The sequence below is a fragment of the Triturus cristatus genome, chromosome 2_2 (assembly GCF_964204655.1).
Source record: "Triturus cristatus chromosome 2_2, aTriCri1.1, whole genome shotgun sequence".
In the NCBI taxonomy this organism is placed as follows: domain Eukaryota; kingdom Metazoa; phylum Chordata; class Amphibia; order Caudata; family Salamandridae; genus Triturus; species Triturus cristatus.
Window position 1 is genome coordinate 1,078,121,407 of NC_140582.1, and position 24,593 is coordinate 1,078,145,999.

The 24,593-nt window shown below is 47.2% G+C and overlaps 1 protein-coding gene across 8 annotated transcripts in view; it reads left to right on the forward strand.

Moving 5' to 3' along the window:
- CTBP1 (C-terminal binding protein 1) overlaps positions 1-24,593 on the forward strand; it is a 2,306,313-nt gene that overhangs the window by 1,495,539 nt on the left and 786,181 nt on the right. The gene's annotated exons all lie outside the window — the stretch shown is intronic.

Consider the following 24,593-nt stretch of genomic DNA (forward strand, 5'->3'; position numbering starts at 1 on the left):
ATAACTCTCATTCGGAAGTAACTGCAGCTGTAGGGTAGAGCTATGGAGCTCAGCAGAAGATGCTACGGTAGTTACGATCCTCCCTAGGTTTCGCTTGTTTCTTACCAATGGAGTGTTAGGTTTTCTGTGTATTGGAGCATGCATGGCAGCCTGGTGCAAAACACAGAGGCATATATAGTCGCTTTTTATTGCTGAATGTGTGCCAACATGCATAGGTCAGTATATTTTGTAATGAATGGCCATTGTCACTATTGTGAAGACTTATGCGGTAAAAAAGGACGTGCATTGTGCTTTGTTACACCGATTGAAAGACTGGGAACTCAGTTGAAAAAGCCAAAGAGGCCCAGTTTTTTTTTCCTTTCATTTTTTGTATTTTAATTACAAATAAAAACACATATGCAAAAATAAATGATCTTGTAATAAAATGAACATTATAGCATTACTAACCACCACCTAGAAACCCACTTAACCCATAATAAGCATAGGTTTTTATAATTACAAATGTTTTTGTGATTTGCTACAGGCTCACGTATGGGCATTGCAGTTTTAGAGCCTAGTTCTGGTGACGCACAGATGCTTAAAGTTGCCTCAGAACGATGGGCAATAGTCTGGTTAAGGGGGTTAGCTACCCATATTGATCTTTCCCATTGTGTTTTTTGGTTTTCTACAGGTTTTGCACCCGAAATAATCTGCAAGGGCCATTTAGAGGGCGTCCTAATGGCTTTTTCCACTTGCCATTTTGTAAATATTTATATTTTTGTATGTAATGTTTATTTCTGAGAGTATTCAAGTGCTCTTCCTTTAAGTTAAAAAAATGTACTAGCTGGGAAATAGTTTATTGAAAGTTGTTTGAGGTGTTGATCAGTAGTGAGTTTCCAGCCCACAGGATCTCTCGGAGTCAGCCTTGGACTGTTCTCTAGCACCATCATAGACCATGCCAAAAGGAGTACTTGGTCTCCGTTTCGATTGTCTGTTGCCAACAGAGACCAAAGATGCCAGTTTGCACAATTTGGACCCCAGTAACTTTTGAGTGCCATGGGACCTCCAGAACCAGATCACATTACAGGACTTGGATCACAAGCAACACACCCTTACCATTAGACAGTAGGTTAAGTAATATTCCATCGCCACAGATGTATGTCCTTACTCAGGCGTGCAATGCCCATTGGGCTGAATGGGCTTCAGCCCCCCTCCCCCCCCACTTCGCGTGCCTCAGCCCGGGCTCAGACCATTTGCATATTTACATACCTTTGTAAACTGATTACCAAGGCTTAGTTTTTTTTCTGGTTCCAGTACCCACTGGGCCTCCACTCTGCCTATTCCTTGCATTGTATTTTACATTTACTGCCGTAGTGTGAGAATGCATTTCATGGAAAGGAATATAAAGTAGGGTTGCCAAAAGAAAAATGCCAGCCATGTGTATTTTAAAGAGCCTGCAAAAACCTCGCCTTGACACTAAATAGGGTTATAAATAAAAAGGTATGTATTCATTTGTAATGCAACTTCTGGCTTTGTTCCTTTTAATTATTAGTCCTGGATCATTCAGGCAGCCCTAAGACACAATTAATAGTGCTTTCTATTTATATTTGCTGTTCTAAGTATGCACAGATAAGTACTGAAAATACGGCTTTAGGTGACTGCTTTTTTTGTACCGTCTAGGATATCAAATTAATAAGCTGGCAACCCTAATCATAAGACTGGAAGTTTGTTGCAGGATCAGCACATAATTTATTTCCTCACCCTCGATCGCTGATTAATGCCATAATAGGAGGGCTTTAAGTGGCCTGGGTCTTGCTGGTGCTCTGCACCAGCAGTTCTTAAAAGCAGGCACCGAGACGGGTCCCTATTGGGCTCTCCGCTTTCACCCTCACACTCAGACTGTCAAAAAAAATCTACTTTATTTAAACTGTATTGTTAAACTTGAAGTGCTTCACATGAGCACGAACAAGAATATCTTCATTTATTTTTTGGTAGGCATGGCTGATTAAGTGATTTGCCCCAAAAATACAGGATGTTGAGCCGACGCTGAGACTCAAACCTGCTTCCTCAGCTCCAATGTTGGCAGCTCTATCCATTACGCCACAACCTCTTGCACAAGAACTAAAGCCTTTTCAATATTATATACAAAGAAGCCATAGTTGTATGTATGTATGCATGTAGTATATTTATCTTAGCAACAAACAACCTTTGACAAAGCCAATAATCCTGGTTTGGTGTAGGTGTAAGTTACTTATGCGAAATCAATAACAGAAGCAGCAAAATACCAGTCGGTCAGCACATTATGCCGAGCACAGATTTTTAGCTGGCTCTGTATATACTATTCCAAAATAGTGTGCACAGAGTCCAGTGGAACCCCAAATGTAGGCAGAGGTAAAAGTAAATAGCACCTTACTCTCTATTTGTAGGCGTGTGGGCGAGCAGTAAGGCTTTATCAGAGGGTAGTGTTAAGCATTTATTGTACACACTCAGGCAAGAAATGATGTCACACACTCAAAGACTGAACTCAGACCAATTTGTTTGTATAAAAATATTAATTAGTTATTTTAATTCTAAAACCAACCCAGACCTGGTGTAGGTTAGTGAAAAAATACTTTGCTAAATATTATAGAGTGATTTATAGTTGAATGCAGGTTCAAATGTAGTTGGTTGATTTACAGGTAAGTCAACCGTTTCAAATTAGTTTTCAGTCACTTTACAGATTACTGTGTATGTTACTTTTAAGGTTACTTTTTACATTACTGCCTGCCTCCGGATACTGCTTCCCGCCTCCCAGGTAACGCCTGCTGCCTCCTGGCCGCTCCTCACGCCGCTGCCTTCACTCCTCCGACCTGCTGACCTCCGCTGGGCACCGGGTGACTTCCTGCCTGCTCCGCCGTTTCCCGCCGTTTTACCCGCCGCCGCTGCCCCAGGCGCCTCCTCCCACTCCCGCCTCCACCTCCGGCCCGCCCCCCCTCCCTGCCCATTGGCCACCCCGCTCCCGCCTCCCGCTGACCCTCCCTCCCGGCTCCTTATTTAAGGGGGACCCCGCGGACTGTCCAGTGCGACCTCCTGTGCCTCACAGAACGGACGCTCCCCGCCACTGCTCTGCCACTTACCTGCCTCCGCTGCCCGACGCCTGATCTCCGCATCTTCTTCCCGCCGCATCTTTTTCCCGCCACTTACCTGACGCCTCTGCCTGCCTCCGGATACCGCCTCTCGCCTCCCAGGTAACGCCTGCTGCCTCCTGGCCGCTCCTCACGCCGCTGCCTTCACTCCTCCTACCTGCTGACCTCCGCTGGGCACCGGGTGACTTCCTGCCTGCTCTGCCGTTTCCCGCCATTTTTCCCGCCGCCGCTGCCCCAGGCGCCTCCTCCCACTCCCGCCTCCACCTCCGGCCCGCCCCCCCTCCCTGCCCATTGGCCACCCCACTCCCGCCTCCCGCTGATCCTCCCTCCCGGCTCCTTATTTATGTCACCCCCTCAGCGACCGCGCAGCCGACGCGCGCAGCGGGAGCACCGATTGAGCACCGATTGAGCGCCGAAGGTGCGCCAAAGGTAAGCCCGTCTGCACCCGTCCGCGCCTGGACCGCGCCCAGGGCCAGACCCCCTGGCCCCCGCGCCCACCAGTCCCCCCGCAGGACCTATGACTTCGCTACGCTCATCGCACTCAAAACCGCCCGAGCCCCCGGATGCTACCAAGCGTCCCCACGATGCACCCATGGACCCTTCGTCTGCCGATCCTGCAACTTCTCCTGCCTCCAAACAGGCACCACGCCAACCAAGACGGACAACAGCAACCACCTCAAGTGCATCCTGATCAACACCCGCTCCATCCACAGACACGCCGTGGAACTCTGGACCCTCCTCGACACCGCATCTCCAGACGTCGCCTTCCTCACGGAAACCTGGATGAACGACTCCTCAGCCCCCGACATCGCCATAGCCATCCCGGACGGCTACAAGATCATCAGGAGGGATCGCAACAACCAGACCGGAGGGGGCATCGCCATCGCTCACAAAAGCACCATTCGCATCTCGACTGACTCCACCGACGCATTCAACACCGCCGAATACCTGCACTTCCAGATCCACACCGACCCCAAGACTACCCTCAGAGGCACCCTCATCTACAGACCCCCGGGACCACGCGCACAGTTCTGCGAAGACGTCACGGACTTCATCAGCCCTCACGCCCTCCCCTCCACCGACTACATCCTCCTCGGAGACCTCAACTTCCACCTGGAGAACAACAACGACCGCAACACGACCACCCTGCTGGACAACCTCGCCAACCTCGGACTCCAGCAACTGGTCAACACCCCCACCCACTACGCCGGCCACACGCTCGACCCCCTCTTCTCATCCAGCAAGCACATCACCTTCAGCCACTGCACCGGACTCCACTGGACTGACCACAGCTGCGTCCACTTCAGCTTCAAGAAGAACACGGTCCAGCACCACCCGAAGCAGGTTCCCCACAGAAACTGGATCAAGATCACCGTCGACCAGCTCACCACCTCCCTCAGCCAGAACCCACCGGTCAGGACAACGGACCCTAACACAGCAGCCCTCGACCTCACGCAATGGCTGACCTCCTGTGCCAACGACCTCGCCCCACTGAAGAACCCACTCACCAGGCCCAGAAGCAAGAAGGCCCCCTGGTTCACCGACGAACTCAAGGACTCCAAGAAGGCCTGCCGCACCCTCGAGGGCCTGGCTCCGCGACAAGACCACCGACAACATGACCGCCCTCAAACTCGCCACCCGCAGACATCACCAGCTCATCCGCACCACCAAGAAGAAATCTTTGAAGGAACGACTGGACAAGAACGCCCATGACAGCAAGGAGCTCTTCAACATCGTCAAGGAGTTCTCCAACCCCAGCACCGGCAACAACGACATCACTCCCTCGCAGGACCTCTGCGACTCCCTCGCCTCGTACTTCCACCGCAAGATCGCCGACATCCACAACAGTTTCGGCGCTCCACCCCCGCACCCATCGACCGAACCTACGCACCCCGCCGCTATCCTCCAGACATGGACCAAAGTGACCCTCGAAGACACGACACGCATGATGAACACCATCCACTCCGGATCTCCGACCGACCCATGCCCCCACCATGTCTTCAACAAGGCCGCCTCTACCATCGCACCCCACCTCCGAGACATCATCAACACCTCCTTCGACACAGCCACCTTCCCGGAGAGCTGGAAGCACGCCGAGCTCAGCGCACTACTGAAGAAACCAACTGCAGACCCGACCGACCTCAAGAACTTCCGCCCTATCTCGCTCCTTCCATTCCCTGCCAAAGTCATCGAGAAGGTCGTCAACAAGCAGCTGGCCGCCTTCCTCGAGACGAACGGATCCCTCGACCCATCGCAATCCGGATTCAGAGCCAACCACAGCACCGAGACCGCCCTCATCGCAGCCACCGACGACATCCGAGCCCTGCTCGACAAAGGTGAAACAGCGGCACTCATCCTCCTTGACCTCTCCACAGCATTTGACACTGTCTGCCACCGCACCCTAGTCCAACGCCTCAACGACACCGGCATCCAGGGGATTGCTCTGGAATGGATCATCTCACACCTCTCCGGCAGAACACAGAGAGTACGCCTCCCTCCGTTCCGCTCTGAGGCCACCGAAGTCATCTGCGGCGTCCCGCAAGGATCATCGCTCAGCCCCACTCTCTTCAACATCTACATGAAACCCCTCGCTGCCATCGCACGCCAACACAACCTCAACATCATTTCCTACGCCGATGACACCCAGCTGATTCTCTCCCTCACCAGAGACCCCGACACCGCCAAAGCCGACCTACACGAAGGGATGAAAGATGTCGCCGAATGGATGACCATCAGCCGCCTGAAGTTGAACACGGACAAGACAGAAGTCCTCATCCTGGGACCGTCGCCCTCCGCATGGGACGACTCCTGGTGGCCCCCGGCCCTGGGCACCGCACCCAAGCCAACGGACCACGCACGCAACTTGGGCGTCATCCTGGACTCCTCCCTATCGATGACCAGACAAGTCAACGCCGTCTCCTCATCTTGCTTCCACAACCTCCGCATGCTCCGCAAGATCTTCAGATGGATCCCGACCGAGACCAGGAAGACTGTCACCCAGGCCCTCGTCACCAGCAGACTAGACTACGGAAACACCCTCTACGCCGGTACAACAGCCAAGCTTCAGAAAAGACTTCAGCGTATCCAGAACGCCTCCGCCCGTCTCATCCTGGACGCCCCCCGACGCAGCCACATCTCGAGCCACCTGAGAGACCTGCACTGGCTCCCTGTCAACAAGAGGATCATGTTCAGACTCCTCACCCACGCACACAAATCCCTCCACGACCTGGGCCCAAGGTACCTCAACGACCGCCTGACCTTCTACACGCCCACCCGACAGCTACGATCCGCGAACCTCGCCCTCGCCGTCGTCCCTCGCATCCAGAGAGCCACCGCCGGAGGAAGATCCTTCTCCTACCTGGCGGCTAAGACTTGGAACTCCCTCCCCTCCCACCTGCGGCTGACCCATGACCACCTCGCCTTCAGGAAACAGCTCAAGACCTGGCTGTTCGAGCAGTAGCAGACCCCCTCCCCCAAGCGCCTTGAGACCCTTCCGGGTGAGTAGTGCGCGATACAAATTCCTTGATTGATTGATTGATTGAATCAGCCTAGATATCACATTGAGAATTTTCAAGGAAAAGCAGTCAAAGCAATCCTGTGGGAGGAAATGAAGTTATCGGTTTGCAGGTAAGTACTGGTTTGTGGGAGTTTGTATTCTGGGGTTAGAACCAAGGTTCCCCAGCGTCGAAGATGTACTCTCAGAACATCCTCAGTGGCACTAGAGCGGCCGGGTGCGAAGTGCTGAGGCCCAATGTAAACCAATGGTGCTCACAAGCAGGCCACAAGATTTTGGGAGAAATGCTCCTGGTGTTAGGCTCAGGACAAAGGGGGGGGGGGGGGGGGAGGGGTGTCTGAGTTAGCACACACGGTGCACCCACAGCAGAACAGGGCCGGCCGGGTGCAAGGTGCTGTTTTGGCGTGTGACCTGTTTTCAATGGGAATTGCCGGTTTTGGTTTTTGGCTGCAGGCTTGGTCCATGAAGACTTTCAGGAGGAACCAACAGCTGGGAAGGTAAATTGGAGTGCTCGGGGACATAGGTGCACCTCGGGTTCTCTTCTCCAGGTCGCAGGGCGGTTGGATGCAGGGGTGTCTTTTGAAGTTAGATTTCACCCTACCGCGCCAGGCGCGGTTGAGGGGGTCGTAGACGAGTCCTAGAGGGATCAACCCACAGTGGACTCGGACTCTGCAGCGCTGGCGGACGTCGCTGGGACTGGTGGGCCACCCAGATTCGGGCCGTTGGCGTCCGGTGCAGTGGTTGTTCCAGGCTTTGGGTTTCTTTGTCCTCAGCAGGCTCAGAGTCTGCCTTGGGAGTTTCTTTTGCACAAAGCTGCTGTTCACAGGAGATCCGGTCTTTATTGAAGGCAGTCAGTCCTCCCAATGCTTCTGGTGGTCACTGGCTGCAGGACAAGGCAACTTTTGGCGCAGGATCTCTAGAAACTGCAGACGGGCTGGTAGGGCTGGGGCCAAGTCAGTTCTATGCAGTCTCCTCTGCTGGACATCTTCTTTTGTCCTTCGTCTTCTTCTTAGGTTGCGGGAATCTGTCTTCTTGGTTCAGGCTGCCCCCTAAATACTGAATTTAGGGAACGTTTTAGGGGTCTCAAGGTCAGTAGCCAATGGGCTACTGACCTTAGGGTGACTACACCCATGGTGTGTTCACCCCACGTGGGGGAGTGAGCACAATCCCTAATCCTGATTGGACAGTGCCTGCCATCTGCAAGATGGCGAGCACTGAAGATTGGGCTTCACCTCACCAGCCCCACCTGAGGGGTGGGATTGGCAGAGTTGGGCACACCTTCTGGGCTGTGCTAATATTTCCCGCCTGTCTCCCTGCCGAAAAGGAGGGGAGACAGGAAGGGGGCCCTGCTCTTCATAGCAGGAGAGGCTGGGTGTTGTGTTACAAAGGCAGCAAGGCCTTCGAAGCTCCCCTGCCACAGATGGCTCTTTCTGGCCTGAGGAGGTGTGACCACCTCTGCCCAGGAAAGGCTTAGTTTCTGGGTTTCTGGAAGCAAAGGCTCCCACCCCAGGAGTCCAGAAACATGTCTCGTGGTGTCAAGCTGGTGTGTACCAGTCAGGGAACCTACCAGAGGCTGGTCGTTTTTCAGGGGCATCTCTAAGATGCCCACTGAGTGCATTGTATAATAAATCCCACACTGGCACCAGTGTGGACCTATTATGCTGAGAAGTTTGCTACCAAACTTCCCAGAATTCATTAATGCCATTATGGTGCTGTGGAGTTCGTAATGACAAACTCCCCGTTTATATACTCTTCATGGCTTTACTAAACTTACAACGTCCAAAAATGGACTTGGACACTGTTGCGTTACAGTGCTCATGCAACTGTACCCTCACCAGTGGTATTGTGCAACCAGCTAGAGGGGTGTCTTACCTATACCACAGGCAGTGGGTTGCAGACATGGCACATGGGAATGTCGACTCTTCACTTTTTGTCTGCACCAAAATACGCAGCCTGCAATGGCAGTGTGTGTGTTAAGGTGCAGGACCTCTAAGGGTGACAGTGTGTGCTGCAGCCCTTAGAGGCATTCCCTGGTCACAGTGCCCTTGGTACCTGGTACCTTTTACAAGAGACTTACATGTGGCCAGAGAAGTTCCAATTAGGGGTGCAACGTTACAGTTTTGGGCAAGAACACAGAGCCTCGGAACCTGATTAGCAGGGACCCTGGGCACATCAAGTCAAAGTGCATCAGACATCTAGCAAAGAGTGTGGGGGGTTACTGCAACAGAAACCCAGCTTCCTACACTCCCCAGTTTTTTCATCCCTCTTAAAGCCCTGCATAATAGCAATAGTTCAACTTGTATCTGAAACTCTATGCTGCAGTGAATAGCATGCTAAGTTACTTCAAGTGTCTGGGAATGCACCCTGCATTCAGACAACTCACTCCTCATTCTCGCCCTTCACTTTCACCCTCACCCTGCACTCACAGCGATCACAATGCACTCACACCATTTACCCGCTCTCCCTGCACTCACAGCAGTGACTCTGCACTCACAATGCACTTGTGCTGTTCACCCTGGACCTCACCCTGTCGTCACACGAACACACTACTCAACTGCACTCATGTGACACTTCACCCACCTGTCCCCCTCACTGCTCAATCTGCAATCTCACTCAAACAAGCCCATCACTAACCATGCGTTCATTCATCCCACTCTGCACTTGCATCCGCACCATATGGTCACCTCACTCGCCCTGCAGTCACTCCTCTTACCCTTCTCTTACACTGTTGCATTGCTCACCATGCACTCACATGGGCACTCCTGCCACCCACACAGTGCAGAGGATTAATGTTCCTGCTACATAGAATGTATACCATACAGATCACAGAAATGAGTGTGAGTAAACTATGAGTAGCGCTATAAAAATATTACATGTTTGTCAGAAAGGTGCTATAGAGAGATGAGGGGCATTGTTGGTGAGCAGTCCTGAGGGAATTCATAGAAATGGGGGAGGGAGGCGCACCAAAACAAATTTGCACCGTGTGTGAACAAGGCTAGGGCCAGCCATGGCTGGGAGTGTTAACCCCCCACACACAAAGTTTGGGTCTAGTTGCGCCTCTGTCCTTACTACAACTTCATGTTACAGCTCCCACTAATTGATTTTTTTCATATGGTTTGCAACTAAACTGAGTATTAGAATTTCCATATTGTATCGAAACCACCATCAATAATAACTAATACTGTGAAAAGATAACACATCTAATTTGAATTAATTTGAAAACAGTGTATTTTATAAATGAGGAGATGGGTCTAGCTATGCCACTGTCCCACTGCTGAGAGGCAGCAGAAGCAAACGTGAAAAATAAATGATAATAAAACCTTTTTATTATCATTTTATTTTTCTTAGGGAGCCAGAGCCCGCCGAGTCTTGGGGAGAGACCAGAGCCCACCCTGTGAGCATTACTGGGTCAGCGGGAAAGAGGAGGGGTGGGGGCACTGTAAGTGTGCATGTTGGTTAGGCCAGCGATTTTAGGATTGCCAAACCGACATATGCACTTACATTGCCTAGCCGGTTGGAAAAATGCCACATGCTCCCTGTGTCTGAGCGAGTGTCAAATCAGCCCGCTCTGGCCAATCACGGCGCTCCTCTCATGCTGGTAAAGTGTTACCAGCGTGAGAGCAGAATCCGGATTGGAGGCTGGGAGCCTGTGCAGGGAATAGTGAGTCGGGACTGGAGCAATGAGGCAGGAGACGCAGCCGCAGGTAAGTGTTCTTTTATTTATTTTTATCCCCTCTCTCCCCGTTGCCCCACCATTTCTAGTTACGAGCACCATCAATGGTTACAATATAGTGATGCGACTTCCTACAAAACTAAACTAACCATACAGCTACTGGTTCAGCCTGCTTTACTAAAGACTCTGACACGAAGCAACAGTGTTGCACTTTTAAGAACTTTCCCATCAGCATGATCTTTGACATCCTGAACTCCAAGGCAGCCTTATATGACCCTGACAACATCAACGTATTGCTTGTCGACCTTAAATGCTGACTCCACCCCTACAGTGAACAACCACATTCCACCAAAGACCTGCTATTTAGAAACCAATGTCTCCTCAGCCTACAGCCTTACAGCCAGCAATTGCTCCATCAGAATGAAGGCAAATAACCAATATTAAAAACAACTGTAAGAAGACTTTGCAACCCAAATGATCCACCACACATTTTGCACATACATTTTTCAAGATGCTAATGTAGATCAGTTCAATACCATTAGAAGTGAAGCCTCTAACAGAAGAGTCCTTTCCAAGGCCATCAAGTACTATATCTTAACAGCCGAAAACTCCTCCAGGATGCTCTATGGAAAGAACACTGTCAGCAGCTACATTTTGACTTGGAAGACCAACAAAATCAGAGACTTTGTAGTGTGAATTCATGCAGCAGCCTTCACCCTCTCGGTGTATCCACACACTGCATTCACAGGAGCAAATTTGAACACACTTCCACGGATGGTCTTTCAAGAATCCATTGAAGGCGGGCATGCACCTACATCCATCACATTTCCCAGATTTCTTCAAGACATATCCTATCACTGTTTGCCCGACCGAGACCATAGTCATCACAGAAAGGGCTGCCTCAACATCCACCTGCAGTTTCTTGGGAAGATAATTGAAGAGCCAATCACGACTCTGCTCCAAGAGAATATCAAAACCAAAACACTCCTTCAAGACTTTAAATCTCCAGCACTTAACCAGTAACTGTTATAGTGTTTGTGGATGCACTACAGATAACCAACAATGGAGACCCCTGTCACATCATCCAAGCTCAACCACCCAGCACCCCGTGACCCCATCTAACATGAAGCCATTTTCAGCACCCTATAGTTGAGAAGGAGTTTGCACAGCATTGAGCAATAATGGTTCCAGTCGCATAAGAAAAACACATTCCAGTTCGCCCTCATGTGTAATACCTGACTTGAGCAAATTTCCTATTCCTGCAGTGTCTTTAATGCTTCATTCTAGCTACAGTGATCTTCAGACACTAGTTGGAACTCCTAGGAGCCCAAACAAAAGCATCAAGCCATGTTAGTACTCAGATGCCACCAGCTCTACCTGAAGATTCAGTCTCGGTAAGCAACATCAGATTGTGGCACAACTGCCCTGACAACATCTGGGTCTCAATGCTCCCTAAGCAAATCTGACAAGTTCCTTTTGTTATTCACTTCCAGAAGGAACTGAAGACACCTTTTTTCTCACAAGAGCCTGACCATGTGTAACAATTCATCCACATATATCCCACTTGTGTACAGCATCCCACTGTTTTATATGTTTCCTCAGAGCTTTAAGTTGGATGAAAAAACTGGGGGGGTCTCTCCAAGAGGCGTGGTCAATGTAATTAAGCGTATGGCTTAAAAACATGTAAGCTAAAAGTCTGTGCTTAGCATAGTGTGCTGCCTGTCTTGTATTTTGCGGTTTCTGTCATGGCATCCAGATAGATCATACAACAAGTAACATCATACATACAAGTCAGGACATATTGGCTTTGTCAATGGTTGTTAGTTGCATAAGATAAATAAGCAGGCTTGTTGTATATAGTATTGAAAAAGCTTCCACTTAAAGCCCTGGTGACACCACGACAATGTTGCTGCTCCCGAGTTTCAAAAAGAGAAGAGAAATCCAGAGAGAAAATGATTCTATTTAAAGGATTTGCCTTCCCCCTACAACGCTCACCCGGCATGACGTCATGCCGTAACTTCTCCACTAGTGAGAAGTGAGCAGTGTTAGCAGTACACATCGATGTGTTTGCTGTCACTGCAGTCCGGAAAAAAACGGACCGCCTGTGCCAGGGCACAAAACAGAGCCCGATAGAGACCCGTTTCGAGGCCTCGTTTAAAAAACTGCTGGTGCTCAGCACCGATGGGACCCGGCCCACTTAAAGCCCTGGCTTTCCTTATATAAAAATGTCCAGCTCAGTATAACTATAAGAGTGAGGAATTTCAATCGCCTGATTCCCAAAGGAGCCAGACTGGGTCCCACCAGTGGTTTGGGTTAAAGTCCGACAACAGTCCATGGCCCTCGATAAGAAGCTGAAACTTTTGATATACCAGAGCTTCAATAATCGTGCCCACTATTGGCAGATCAGAAAAGGTAGATGTTTACTGTTTCTAGAGGGCAGCAGGTCAACCGCTTCCTTGTTTAGACAGGGATGGCAATATTAGTACATTGCAAGACCAAAGCAGGACGAAGGGCTTCTGACATGTGCAAAGCCTTCCTAACAACTTTGTAATAGGGCATACCTACTCAACTCATTAAGATCCGAGAAGGAGGATTGTGTGCGTGAATTGGTACATCCTGAACACTGTAACGCACAAACTCGACCACAGTACCACACAAGCATAGCATTGTATCCCAACGTGTGTTTGTTACTCCACAGCATTGACGTCTAAAGGGAGTTTTGCTCACGATTCTTCCTTTTTTCTTGACCGTAATAAAGGAGCTGTCACCTTTGTAAACATACCATTGAAGAAGTGCTGTTTTTATCCTTAAGATGGACGTGTAAAAAGAGAGAACCTCGAAGATGAATTAATGTTCTACTTTTTCATTTGTCTTTCTCATCAGTATGAAAACTGTCACCGGCTTATAATTTTTTTTTTAATGCACATAACAGGAGGAAATGTATAGAATTCAAGCTGTTGATATGGACCTACTAGTTCAACAGTGTGACACCTCAAGATGAAAAAAGCTTTGATCATTGGTGACTGTTACATTAGCACTTTGAGAATATTTTAATCTTACCCCAGTTAGTGTACTGTGTTTGCACACAAACACAATACTGCCGCATCAATTTGCAGCCTTACTTGAAGGTTTATGGTCCGAATGCTTATTGGATTTGAGTTTGAAGACGTTTAGTTTCTTCTAATGCACGCTGATAACCTTCATATAGCCTCTGAGGGTGAGTCCTTGTTCAAATCGTTTTAGTTTTATTGTATTCCCATGCCACTTGATGCTAAGGAGAGTCCTAAAATACTTTGACGTCATATTTGTATGAATAGCCATACTTAATTTACCTTGAATGCTGAATGAAGGCATTAACACATCCTGATAAATACCTTATTTTTGACAAGAAGAGGGAAGGCACCAAAATACTGTCTTGCTGACAAAAATAACTTTTTTTATATCTTTTTTCAAAAGCCAAGGGAAGCCGTAGAAATACCCCAATTAATCGAAGACATTTGAATTAACTAGTCTAACTCTGGTCGTAGAATATTTAAGTGACGTGGTCTTGGGGCACCGTAAAAACTGTAAGTCTCAAGTTTAATAAAAAAAAAAAGAAAGAAAATGATTCTTTCCTCGAATATATTGGGTGCGTTTCTGTGCCTCCCTGTTGCTTTTAAGGGGAATTATGTATAGCTTTCGAAAGACCCCAAAAGAGGAGCTAGAATGGTTTCAATTCGTCCTGTGCAAGGTGGACACAGATGGGCACCAATAGGCTTCATCCTGCAACCAGGATCCCGAAGAGGGCAGGGAATATGTTTTTACACAAACTTGATGCGTTGTACATCTCCACTACCGAGTGGGGCGAGTACCAATAAAACAGACATTTTTCACATGTTTTTGCACATGTACCTGGATTTTGTGAGCGTGCACTATGAAACACTGGGACATTAACGGAAGGCAAAATCTGAATCCAAAATACCTAAATGGAGACCTTGCGCTGCACAGCAACGCAGATGAGCAGGCACAGAGTAGAAGCACACGCACTGTTTGAGCCTGTACGCTCCGGCAGCCTTTAATTATAACCTTTTTCTGGATCTGGTATCTAGATGTGGAGTGTGGTGTGGTGTGGTGTGGTGTGATGTGGTTGCTTGGTGACACACTACATCTCGCCCAGTGCTTAATTTGTAAAATAATAAGTGCCGGTGCTCAAACCTTTTCTTAAATGGCCACCACCCACTGCCGCCGTCCCCACCCACCAACATCCTTGGCTCCAGTGATCTGCGTCCTATATTGTGGCCTAGATAATTTACAATGGACCAACATTATAGGCTAGTAAATCAAAGACAAGAGGAGCTTTTGTTAAGTGCGCATACACATTGACACTTCGACCTTTATTCATCAGGCATGAGATTAGTTCTGGGGTGACGGGCAGAATTCACATTATGCACAATGACCACAAGTTTCTGGAGAGCGTTCTAGCAAGCACAAACTCAAATCTGAAAGACACATGGTACGTGCCAGGCACTCTATCAGTCTGTACACTTAGCTGACTTGAGCCTCTTTCGCTCTGACAGGGAGTGCCGACTGCACTCAAAAGCGACTCTGGGGGTCTGAGAAGAACGGCATGAAGGTCTGAGATGCAAGCACTAGTGAAGCCATAACAGGCTCTGCTGGTGCAGCTACAAATGAATGTGCAGCAGCTTAAATCCAACACACTGCGTGCATAGAGAAAAAATCCAGGGCAAAGGGCAAGCAGGGTAACCCGTCCCTTCAAGGAAGGGCAACACCTACTCATCAACAAGGAAACAGAATAGCACACATAGATGCTAGCTATTCACTGCTTTACATAGCTGAATTTCCAGGATGGCCACCATAACATGGAAAGCCACCGGCACAAATTAAGCACTGATCTCGCCCCAATATGGATTTGAAACTTCAAAATGAACCATGTCCCATAATTGTAATTGTGGTATCCTTCTTCGCTTGCAACCTTACAGCCTTAGGCTGTAGTGACCTATGTTTCTGGTTTTAAAATTCTACTACTCTTGGAAGGCTAGTATATAATGATTTAATTTCTCAACTCACATACCTAGAAGCACTCATTGTTACCACTCCACCAGTCTTGAAAGGGAAAACCAAAACCAATTTATGTAATCCAAATTTAATATTGTATTATAAAAATTACTCATACATATGTATACAGAATCACAATAAAAACAAAATAAATAATTATTTCGCACAATATTAAAGAGAGACACAATATGAGACATATATTTGTCATTTCAACACGGTTAGTTTGAAGGAATCGGTCACCGGACTAACATGATTTCATTGTTTTACATGAGTGAATGGAAGAGCATTTATAAAGCGCACAGCTACTCAGAAAGAGTGTGCTGGCGCTCAACACCTCGTTCCTCAAATTTAACCCTAAAAGAGACAAGCGTCGATGCGTTTCCATGGTAAAAAGCAGGATGAAGCCACCTTCCTCAGGGCAATAACATATCTATCCCTCTTAACGAATAGCTTAGGCGATTCACCTAAACTAGAAGGTGAGACCAATATTCTGGCTGTTCTCAACTTTTTGGAAGGATCAGCGATCGTTCCTAGTTAAAAACTCTCTTGTTATCCCACAAGAGGTAAGTCACTTCTTATACCGCCTAAAAAGGTGTGGCAAGTGATTTTAAAATCCGTATAAAGTGGTTGATCTTACCGCAGTTTAAACAGGTTTTTTCTTGGGCTTAGCATTTGGCCAGTGGAATAAATGACATTCCACAATATCCCTAGTTCTCTTTGTCTTTCATCATGTTTTTGCGAGGTTTGTCAGTCCCTTGAGAGATGTCACCCTCTGATGGCGTTGACAAATTCCATCTCCCAGTCCTTCTTTGAGCTTGGCAAATCCTGATCTCTTGCTCCACCGCTGGTGGTGCTGGGTCAAGGGCGGGCTATGGTACTGATGCATCTGCAAGGGGGTTGGCAGCCCCTCTTTTGTAATTGTCCTCCATCCTGCAGAACTGACTGAGTGACTTGCGCTGTCTCTGGGATGCACTAGAGCAAGCTGCGATAGGAGGCCGTCATGACTTGCAGCAGAGGCTTTGAATTAGAAGTGAAAGACCTCCTTGATCCAATCTTCACACCTTGGAATAGGATATGGTCAGCAGTTTTTTAGGTCGAACCTAGGCAGGGCATGCGCTGTCTTTTCGAGACATGCTGTATTCACTCTGTGGGCTTACAGCCCGCCTATTGCCTTTTTATGCATTGCTTCGATTGTCATTCAAAAATGCTTGCTTGCTAGAGGTTAATCCTTCCTCTTTGTGCTTCCTTTGTGTTTGGTTTCCTCCTACAGAGCACCGCCCAAACACTGTTAACATAACGCTTCTGTGTTTGTGTTCATTTGAGGGACTATTTTTTCTTTGATTCCTGCTCGTGTCACTGTTTGCCAGTCTTCAGTGGTTCAGCTTCGGTGCCCATTGCATAATCTCCCTGTCCTGTTCAAATACCAAGAGAAAGTGTTAGACGCTTCAGACGCTGTTTTTGAAAACGCCTCATTAATTTTCGCTGGCTTCAACGTGCACGAATTTCCCAAAACCCCTCATGCTTCGCTGCTTGTTGCTTTAGCGAGCCTCGGCCACTGGACCTTGGGCAGCCCAATATTGCAGCACAGTTAAGGGCAAAGCTTGGGTAACTCCTGTCGCATTTTCTCTGATGCTTGTTTATATTATGTGAACTCAAGCGACCTGAAGGTGTTGCAGTGCTTTACATGAGCGCTAGTTACATTGCACATAGTCAGATTAATTTTGGGGATAATTTTTATAGTGCATGCACTCAACTGACCCAAAGGTATTGAAGTGCTTTACAAAAATGCAAGTTACATTACACAAGGTTGGATTAATTCTTTTGTTTTTAGATGTGCGGCAACTAAGTGATGTTGACGCCATCCCTGTTTATTCATGATTTCCCTCAACATGACAAATGGAAGCAGTATTCGTCCCTCCCACCTCCTCCCATGTCGCTGCATGCCTGCCCCGCTGCCTGTTCCTGTTGTCCTCCTCCTTTCAGAGCTCTAATTTCAAAGCACATTCACAGCAGCTCCCTAGAAACTGTGCGGCATTTTCCATTATATAATGTCAACTCGAGTGACCCGAAGTTGACCCGAAGGTGTTGAAACACTTTATATTAGCGGCAGTTACATTACACAATGTCAGATTAATTTTTGGTGGCATTTCTCTGGAGCGCGAACTCAACTGACCCAAAGGTATTGAAGCACTTTACAACAGCGCCAGTTACATTACACAAGCTCAGGTTAATTTTTTTGTTTTTAGGTGCGCAGAGATTAAGTGATGCCAGTGCTGTTCTGGTTTATTCATTATCTCCCCTCTACCTGACAAATGGTAGCATTTTGTTGTTGTTGCTATGTCCAGTGCTCCTATACCTAGGGGGCTTGCACAGAGGGTGAGCCAGGGGCCTGCTAGTAAACAAATGCTGCGAGCAGTGTTTTCTATAAAAAAAACTCTGGAGAAGGGTGCCTGGTGAATAGAGGCCTGGGGGAGGAGGGATATGACGTCACCGTCATTTCAAAGTACAAAACTGTTTTTTTTCTTAGGCTATTCAATACTCCAGTAATGCAGTCGAACACAAAATGTTATAGTGCTATTGACTTGCATCGATGCTAACCACAAAAGGGTTCGGCCCTCAATCAGTAAGGCCGGGCCACTACATAGGACACAACACGAGAGTTGCCAATGCTGATGAATATTATCTCAATTTTTCATTCAAAGATCACATGACCTAATAGCTATGATCTGGAAATATATTGGAAACAAAATTATTTTTATTGTTTTGATTTTTACTTTTTAATTCATCTCATTTTTGAAAATGTGTTATGTTTTGATACGTACAACAATTTTTAGATATTCAGACATACACTGGAAACACAACAATAAAAAACGGATATACAAATTCACAATGCATTTTCAATACATAAAAGTATCGCATTACAAAAAAATAACATAAACCACATATATAGCTCAGGTTCTGTATGGGTTTTTCAACCACAATCACATTAACAAACAAAACCTCTGGTTACTTTCTCATTTAGTTGTATTTTGATTATTTTCAGAGGTAGTGACCGAATGGTGACCCTGCTCTGCTCGCTCTAGTTCTTTTGAAACAGCAAAAAGAGAAGTAATTTGTGAGCAAAAAGTGGTTTTGCATCAACCTGAACTCCTATTTGCCAAATAGGTGTTCATGCAACACTACTTTTTGCTCACTTTTGTCTCACAAATCTCTTCTCTTGTCTGCAAGCTGCAGCCTATGTACAAAGAGGCAGTGTGTGATGTGTGTTCCTGCATGCTTGTTGCTAGTACGAGTGGAACGCTGCCTGCATGAATGGACTGTGCGCCACCCAAACATTCTGACTTAAAGCCTGCTATATCATTCATGATGTGTGAAGTCGAACTCCGATGCGTGCTTCTTTACAAGTACCGCGGTCTCTCATTACACAGCATTCTCGCTATGTGCTATGTTTCAAGTGTTTAAAGTTACACGTGAAAATAAAATGACCTCCACTTAATGCCTGACCCGGAAACATGGGTACAGGAAGCTCTTTGTGCCCAGTCTTGTCAGTACAGTAGGCATCGCTTTTATTGCCTGTGATGTCATTGGTTTTTCATATCTTGTATCAACAGTCAGAGTTCAGGGCTAGACTACAAAACAAAGAGCGAGAACATCCGGCAGCGTTTCAAACTGCAGCTTCCGAGAGTGCTGTGTTGGGAACACAAAGAAGGCCTGTGATGGAAGCGTGCAGGTCCCATCTAACGCGAGCAGTGATTTGGAGACTACCGAATAAACATGAATTTTGTAACCAAGTCCTTCAGGTTTTGTATGCGTACATTACATGTGTACAGCAGGCAGGCGCACACGTCTTTACTCAATGTTAGAGTAACGTTCTATTTAAAAAATGCAAATAAATATAAAAAGAAACAAAATTCCCTGTAGAAGCTGAAAAAGGCCAACAATATTTCATATGAAATATCGTATTTTCTCGAACATTTTACAGAAATCGGACGCTGGTGTAAATCTCCACTCTCCCCGCCCAACTCTTCCCGGCCCTTCACCAGGGTAGACCGACGCTCCCACGGCGACTTCCCCTGGCTATTACCATGTTCAGCCTATTACTCTTTCCATGACCTGGGTGCGGCCTCATTCTTAGAGACGTGATATGCGTTCTCTCCGCCAATGTGAAACTTCCCACCTCTACCATCCCTGCCTTGGAGTGTATGGCTGTAATAGTACGTGTCCCTCCCATCCCCCCGCACACACACCTGCCCTTAGTCATAGCCGCCAAGGTTTAAGATTGGTATGTGTGAAATATTCAAAATTTGAGTGTAATTATGAGTGACATTTCAATGACTGAGTGACACTTTCTCGCACACAAAATTAAGCAATAAAGAGAAGAAAAACATATAAATATCAGAAATTACACCCATTTGAGCAACGAGAACCTCTACGGGCCCCTGACAGACATTAAATTATGACGTCCAGTGACAATACCCGACTATCACAATATCAGGGATAGTAGCATAGTGATGCAGGCAAAACTGCACAGGTTAAGAAACTGTCGCAAAGAAGAACTTGCATACAAGAAGGAATTATAAACTTGTATAGTATGAGAGACGGTACCAGAGTGATAAGCATAGTCGTACACCATATGCACAGTTGTATAAAAGGTCAATTAGTATACCAGCTTTTGTTTGGAATGTTGAGTGGAAGCTATTATGCAAAGGATCTATGGTCTGTCACCCTAAATGCATTACAATTAAACACTTCTACTCATTCACTGTGCCTGTGTTCACTTACATTCTTACTCAAACTCAAAGGTTTTGTGCCCTTTAAATAATTTTTAGCTAATTCATGAAAGATTTTATTCCGACGCTAATTCAGAAGTCCGCTTTTTGCTTAGATTAAGTTTCCATCGCTTTATAAAGTATCAAAAATATTGCACTATAGTAGTGTCAACTCATTTATTAAATTCAACACACTTAACAAAAGTAGTATTTTGCGCAACACAAGTGATACATGTGAAATACACTAGAACGAACACACAGCTTAGCAGCTCGTAGGAGGCTGCTCTGTTACAGAGAGAAGGTGATTGGAGGAGGAAATGCTGCCTGCACGACTAAAGCTGGGAGAAGTGGCTCTGATTTACGTGCACTCACACAAAGCAGACCTTTTTTGCCGCAACAGGCTGGTGCGTTATGCAAACGGAAGTTGGAACTTGTAACATATTAAAGATTGTAGCCACCATCGAATAATACTTTGCTTTTCTCTTCAGTGCCAGGGTCGGACAGACCTATAGGACAGTATGGCAACGCCAGAAGGGCATTGGTGCACGTGCTTTTTGCCAGTTGTGGAAATGGATGTGCCATGTTGTTTTTGCACTGGTGTAAAGTTATCACAATACAGCCCTCGATAACCTAAAAAAGAACCCTACCGTTGGATAAATGGCAACCTTACGTGTAATAGTGACATCATTCATAGTTCCTCCAGTCGTGTTTGTTGGGGTATATAAAATAATAAACATTTTAGGAATTAACGATCACTAGCCTCGTTCCCATCTTTACACTCTTGCGACTCACCTCCCTTCGACTGATGCTTGCTTGAGTTTGTCATTACTCTTTTCTATAATTTAGTGTCATTAGAACTTTGTGGAATGGGCGGGAATACTCCTTTTGTGTAAAGGTAATGTGGATTTAAGTGCCAGACTTGAGCCCAGGACTTGTGTGGAATGGTGAAAGCTGCTGTCCACATTCAAGGGAATACAATATTTAGTTAAACGTGAAATGTGAACGGAGCTGTCCCTGACATCGATTACCTCAATGGGCTACACTGAACCACAGTCCCTGCTGCACAGTTAGTTGTTGTGCGAGCTCGGCTGCCGCTGTGTCACTGCTCTCGGTCAGAACGGTCATCCATGATCGGACCTGAAGGAAAGAGGGCTGAGCATGTAACAGTGAGCACCTCAAACTCCTCAGGCCAGTGCCCCTGCGGCCCGCCTTTACGTGTCTCCCCTCGGCTGCGCAGTCATTGGAAAAATCCTTAGTCACTCTCATGACGTTGGGTCACGTGAATCAGAATGTTGGAACCAGGTAAAATGTATCCAGAGCGGAGCGCAGCTGAGTCTGCCCCCAAGCTGCGAGCAGCGCGAACCAGCTCTGCCAGCTTTGCTCACAGACACTGCAAACTACTATATACCAGTGCTCCTGCTTGACACTGAGGAAGTGCTATAATGCGTGATGATTATTTTTAAGGCGGTGATGCAGGGACTTGCCTTCAAATGCATTAGGATCACGCGTGGTGCGTGGCACTTGGCAGGGCTGCTTAGCTGCACATCGTCTCAGATTCGATTAAACCTGGGAATGCCTGGCGACACCAGGGTTAGCACTGTCCATGCCAGTGGACGGCATGGTGCAATCTGAACCCTCCAGCTCCTTCCTGGTTGTAGTACCATTCCTATATAGAAGCAGCCGAACACAGCCACTTCCTGTTGGTTAACTGCTGAATTCAGAAGGCACACCAACATCCGCGTAATTTATCATTTGTAAGTGATTTTATTTCAGGTGTAAGTTGCCTCACAGAGGCTGCTAGGAAGCAGGTGTGCATATTTTGGGGACATTTTTAATTGTAACAGCAGCACTATGATGGTAGATTGCTGTACACAGACTAGGAAGTTGTGTGGGAATGAAATGAGACTGGATTACAGAAACATTGTGCAACCAGAACACTGCTAGACAGTACATTTGTAGATAGCTAAAAGGGGAATGATGCAGCAAGCTACTGCAACAGTGGTACAGCTAAGAAGGGCACCCCTTTTTAGGTTACTCTGTGCCGCGTAATGGACCTACTGTGGTTTATTCCAGTTTGCCAAAAACTATGCATCATCGGACACTTCATTGGTGCAGGAAGGTGAGCTAAGACGTTATGCCAGGGATTCCCTTCGAAGACAGTGATCAGAATTAAGGAGTAAAGGCAGTCCTATAAAAAGGTACTCATCACTCGCATTAACAAAGATCAAAACAAGAATTGCTTGATATACCAAGGCTGCATCATGTGTAACAAGCATTTACAATGCAATGGTCTCGGCATTGTTAAAGTTAGAGCTATTGGCATTGCTCATAACCCCCACCACAAATCTTCAACACAACACTTAACCAGCACTCTTAACCCCCTTTATTTTCCCGATGTAGGCAGGAGTAGAACGAAAGCACCAGCTGGCAGAGTTATATATTTATATGGCGCGAACTCGCCCGGAAGTTATTGGAGCGCTTTACATAACCCCGTATTTACATTACACATTCAGGCACGAGGAGATTTGGAGCACCCCGCATGAGTGCCGGCTACGTTACACATTCAAGCACGGGGAAGGATGTGGACGCGACCCCGAGGGACGAACTCTGGCTTCCAGCACAAAAGTCGGCAGTGTAGCCGACGGATAAAGTAATGATATAGAGTGAACTCGCCCGGAAGGTACTGGAGTGCTTTACATGGCCCCGTATTTACATTACACATTCAGGCACGGGGAGATTTGGAGCGCCTTACATGAGTGCCGGTTACGTTACACATTCGGGGAAGGATGTGGACGCGACCCTCAACACAACACTTAACCAGCACTCTTAACCCCCTTTATTCTCCCGATGTAGGCAGCAGTAGAACGAAAGCACCAGCTGGCAGAGTTATATATTTATATGGCGCAAACTCGCCCGGAAGTTATTGGAGCGCTTTACATAACCCCGTATTTACATTACACAATCAGGCACGTGGAGATTTGGAGCGCCCCGCACGAGTGCCGGCTACGTTACACATTCAAGCACGGGGAAGCATGTGGACGCGACCCCGAGGGACGAACTCTGGCTTCCAGCACAAAAGCGGCAGTGTAGCCGACGGACAAAGAAATGATATAGCGTGAACTCGCCCGGAAGGTATTGGAGCGCTTTACATAGCACCATATTTACCTTACACATTTCGGCACGGGGAGATTTGTAGCGCTTTACATGAGCGCCGGTCACGTTGCACATTCAGGCACGGGGAAGGATGTGGACGCTACCCCGAGGGACGAACTCCGGTCTCCAGCACAAAAGTCGGCAGTCTAGTCGACGGCCAAAGCAATGATATAGCGTGAACTCGACCGGAAGGTGTTGGGGCGCACCACATAGCACCCTTTTTTCATTACACATCTCGGCACGGGGAGATTAGTAGCGCCTTACATGAGCGCCGGTTACGTCACCCATTCAGGCACGGGGAAGGATGTGGACGCGACCCCGAGGGACGAATTCTGGATTCCAGCACACGGCGAGGCAGAAAACAGGCACACAGGCAGCATCTGAATACAGAGAGGCTTACTCCCAGAAGAAAACAAGCACACCACTGCCTTTCTCCGAGGTGAAAGCAGAAATGCCTCGGAGAAAGGCAGCGGCGTTTTCGGATTCGGGGGCGTGTTTTTCTCAAACAATACGCCCAGAGAAAAATCTACAAAAAACACGCCCCCGAATCCGAAAAGGACGGGGCTTGTTTTGCGAGACAAACCACTTCTCCAATGGCTGGCCAGCATTTAAGAGGCCAGCCAATGGAGAAGAGGAGAGAAGAGGGGCGGGTTCAAGCCCCATTTCTCCAAGTCATTAAATCTCGCGAGCGAGACTGCGCAAGCGCAGCCTTCGCTAGCCGAGACCTAAAAACTAATGAATAAACCTTTTCAATACAGTGGTGGGGATATTCTAAACTGAAGAAAAACATCTGTGGTTATGGGGAAGATTATCTATGCTGGACTTGTAGAAGAATTTTCCATCTTAAGACCACACTTAAGCATACTAATTGTGCATAACTTCAAGCTGCAGACTATCTCTTATGAGCAGTATTTGAACCATTGAATCCTCTTTGAATGTGTATTTATTGTAATGCTCTGCATGTGGTGTCATGTAATTCGACCTTGAAACTTTGTTCCTGTGTTGCTAAGGAGTCAGAGCCATTCTGTTTCAGAGGCACCCGGACGTACAGTATCTCCGTGGTCTGGTGCACCAAGCCAGGATGCTTCAGACTTGCAATCTGTAATTATTTCTCCCAACCAGTCCTGCAGTGATGGTGGAAACCAAAGTAAAAAGATCCAGGAATAAAGATATAAATGGATAGCCAGATCTTCATTCTTACATGATGGAAAATAAGTTGATATTTTTGTCCATTCTGGAATTTCTCTGCCCACTGAAACATGTTTTTTTCCCTTCATTTAAATACAAACTATAAAGGTATGCTTTCCTTTTTTTCCATTGACAAG